We start from the raw sequence: 3,794 nt of genomic DNA on the forward strand, positions 1-3,794 counted from the left end.
TAACACAGTATTATTGAGATCTAACAGACAGTAATGCCGAGGAATGTACAGGGGAAGTTATTGGAACCAATGAAATGTAAATAAGAAAAAAGCAAAGTGGATGAAAAAATAACCAGCCGTGGGCAGGAAATGAACCTACGACCTTCGGGTAACGCGTTCGATGCTCTAAGCACTGAGCTACCACAGCGGCCTTCCCTCCATCCACTTTTTTTTACTTTATATGTGAATTTAAAAGTAGGAGTGACAGTCGGCGCCATCTATAAGCCAAACAACGAATGCAAAAACACTCTTATTCGCATGTTTGGCGTCACGTAGCACGTGAACCTATTATGAGTGGCAGCTGACTAATTTTCCCTCTTATACAGCCTAAACACACCAATTCTGCCAGTACGAGACACTCGTTCAATGAAATAAGGGAAAGAAGTGTATACCTAAGGGCTCGTTTTTCCGTGTTTTAACACAATAATAATGAGATCTAACAGACAGTAATGGCAAGAAATGTACAGGGGAAGTTATTAGAACCAATGGAATGTAAATAGGAAGAAAGAAAAGTGGATGAAAAAGTAACCAGCCGTGGGCAGGAATCGAACCTGCGACCTTCGAATAAAGCGTTCGATGCTCTAACCACTGAGCTACCACAGCGGCCTTCCCTCCATCCACTTTTTTGAGTTTATATGTGAATATAGAAGTAGGAGTGACAGTCAGCGCCATCTATGAGCCAAACGACGAATGTGAAAAGACACTTATGCACATGTTTGGCGTCACGTAGCACGTGAACTTATTATCAGCGGGCAGCTGATTATTTGTCCCTCTTATACAACCTAAACACACCAATTCAGCGAGTACGAGACCCTTGTTCAATGAAATAACGGAAAGAAGTGTATACCTAAGGGCTCGTTTTTCCGTGTTTTAACACAATCTTAATGAGATCTAACAGACAGTAATGCCAAGGAATGTACAGGGGAAGTTATTAGAACCAATGGAATGTAAATAAGAAGAAAGAAAATTGGATAAAAAAATAAACAGCCGTGGGCAGGAATCGAACCTATGACCTTCGAATAACGCGTTCGATGCTCTAACCACTGAGCTACCACAGCGGCCTTCCCTCCATCTACTTTTTTGAGTTTATCTGTGAATTTAGAAGTAGGAGTGACAGTCAGCACCATCTATAAGCAAAACGACGATTGTGAAAACATTCTTATGCGCATGTTTGGCGTCACGTAGCACGTGAACTTATTATGAGCGGGCAGCTCCCTAATTGTCCCTCTTATACAACCTAAACATGCCCATTCTGCCAGTTCGAGACACTCGTTCAATGAAATAAGGGAAAGAAGTGTATACCTAAAGGCTCGTTTTTCCGTGTTTTAGCACAATCTTAATGAGATCTAACAGACAGTAATGCCAAGGAATGTACAAGGGAAGTTATTAGAACCAATGGAATGTAAATAAGGAGAAAGAAAAGTGGATGAAAAAATAACCAGCCGTGGGCAGGAATCGAACCTATGACCTTCGAATAACGCGTTCGATGCTCTAACCACTGATCTACCACAGCGGCCTTCCCTCCATCTACTTTTTTGAGTTTATCTGTGAATGCAGAAGTAGGAGTGACAGTCAGCACCATCTATAGGCAAAACGACGATTGTGAAAACACTCTTATGCGCATGTTTGGCGTCACGTAGCACGTGAACTTATTATGAGCGCGCAGCTGATTAATTGTCCCTCTTATACAACCTAAATACACCAAGTCTGCCAGTACGAGACCCTCGTTCATTGACATAAGGGGAAGACGTTTACACCTAAGGGCTCGTTTTTCCGTGTTTTAACACAATATTAATGAGATCTAACAGACAGTAATGCCAAGGAATGTACAGGGGAAGTTATTGGAACCAATGAAATGTAAATAAGAAGAAAGAAAATTGGATGAAAAAATAAACAGCCGTGGGCAGGAATCGAACGTATGACCTTCGAATAACGCGTTCGATGCTCTAACCACTGAGCTACCACAGCGGCCTTCCCTCCATCTACTTTTTTGAGTTTATCTGTGAATTTAGAACTAGGAGTGACAGTCAGCATCATCTATAAGCAAAACAACGATTGTGAAAACACTCTTATGCGCATGTTTGGCGTCACGTAGCACGTTAACTTATTATGAGCGGGCAGCTGAATAATTGTCCCTCTTATACAACCTAAACACACCAAGTCTGCCAGTACGAGACCCTCGTTCAATGAAATAAGGGAAAAAAGTGTATACCTAAGGGCTCGTTTTTCCGTGTTTTAACACAATATTAGTGAGATCTAACAGACAGTAATGCCAAGGAATGTACAGGGGAAGTTATTAGAACCAATGGAATGTAAATAGGAAGAAAGAAAAGTGGATGAAAAAGTAACCAGCCGTGGGCAGGAATCGAACCTGCGACCTTCGAATAACGCGTTCGATGCTCTAACCACTGAGCTACCACAGCGGCCTTCCCTCCATCTACTTTTTTGAGTTTATCTGTGAATTTAGAAGTAGGAGTGACAGTCAGCACCATCTATAAGCAAAACGACGATTGTGAAAACACTCTTATTCGCATGTATGGCGTCACGTAGCACGTGAACTTATTATGAGCGGGCAGCTGATTAATTGTCCCTCTTATACAACCTAAAGACACCAAGTCTGCCAGTACAACACCCTCGTTCAATGAAATAAGGGAAAAAAGTGTATACCTAAGGGCTCGTTTTTCCGTGTTTCAACACAATAATAATGAGATCTAAGACAGTAATGCCAAGGAATGTACAGGGGAAGTTATTAGAACCAATGGAATGTAAATAGGAAGAAAGAAAAGTGGATGAAAAAGTAACCAGCCGTGGGCAGGAATCGAACCTGCGACCTTCGAATAACGCGTTCGATGCTCTAACCACTGAGCTACCACAGCGGCCTTCCTTCCATCCACTTTTTTTAGTTTATATGTGAACTTAGAAGAAGGAATAACAGTCAGCGCCATCTATAGGCCAAACGGCGAATGTGAAAACACTCTTATGCGCATGTTTGGCGTCACGTAGCACGTGAACCTATTATGAGCGGGCAGCTGATTAATTGTCCCTCTTATACAACCTAAACACACAGAGTCTGCCAATACGAGACCCTCGTTCAATGAAATAAGGGAAAGAAGTGTATACCTAAGGGCTCGTTTTTACGTGTTTTAACACAATATTAATGAGATCTAACAGACACTCATGCCAAGGAATGTACATGGGAAGTTATTAGAACCAATGGAATGTAAATAAGAAGAAAGAAAATTGGATGGAAAAATAACCAGCCGTGGGCAGAAATCGAACCTACGCCCTTCAAATAATGCGTTCGATGGTCTAACCACTGAGCTACTACAGCGGCCTTCCCTTCATCCACTTTTTTGAGTTTATATGTGAATTTGGAAGTAGGAGCGAAAGTCAGCGCCATCTATAAGCCAAACGACGAATGTGAAAACACTCTTATGCGCATGTTTGGCATCACGTAGCACGTGAACTTATTATCAGCGGGCAGCTGATTATTTGTCCCTCTTATACAACCTAAACACACCAATTCAGCGAGTACGAGACCCTTGTTCAATGAAATAACGGAAAGAAGTGTATACCTAAGGGCTCGTTTTTCCGTGTTTTAACACAATAATAATGAGATCTAACAGACAGTAATGCCAAGGAATGTACAGGGGAAGTTATTAGAACCAATGGAATGTAAATAAGAAGAAAAGTGGATGAAAAAATAACCAGTCGTGGGCAGGAATCGAACCTACGACCTTCGAATAACGCGTTCG

The 3,794-nt window shown here is 41.7% G+C and overlaps 1 non-coding gene across 1 annotated transcript; it reads right to left on the bottom strand.

Annotated features, from left to right (window-relative positions):
* Positions 1-569: 569 nt before the first annotated feature.
* TRNAK-CUU (transfer RNA lysine (anticodon CUU)) lies at positions 570-642 on the bottom strand. Its single transcript has one exon. It is a non-coding gene; the product is annotated as a tRNA-Lys (tRNA).
* Positions 643-3,794: the final 3,152 nt, after the last annotated feature.

The sequence above is a fragment of the Rhipicephalus microplus genome, chromosome 1, assembly GCF_043290135.1.
Source record: "Rhipicephalus microplus isolate Deutch F79 chromosome 1, USDA_Rmic, whole genome shotgun sequence".
In the NCBI taxonomy this organism is placed as follows: domain Eukaryota; kingdom Metazoa; phylum Arthropoda; class Arachnida; order Ixodida; family Ixodidae; genus Rhipicephalus; species Rhipicephalus microplus.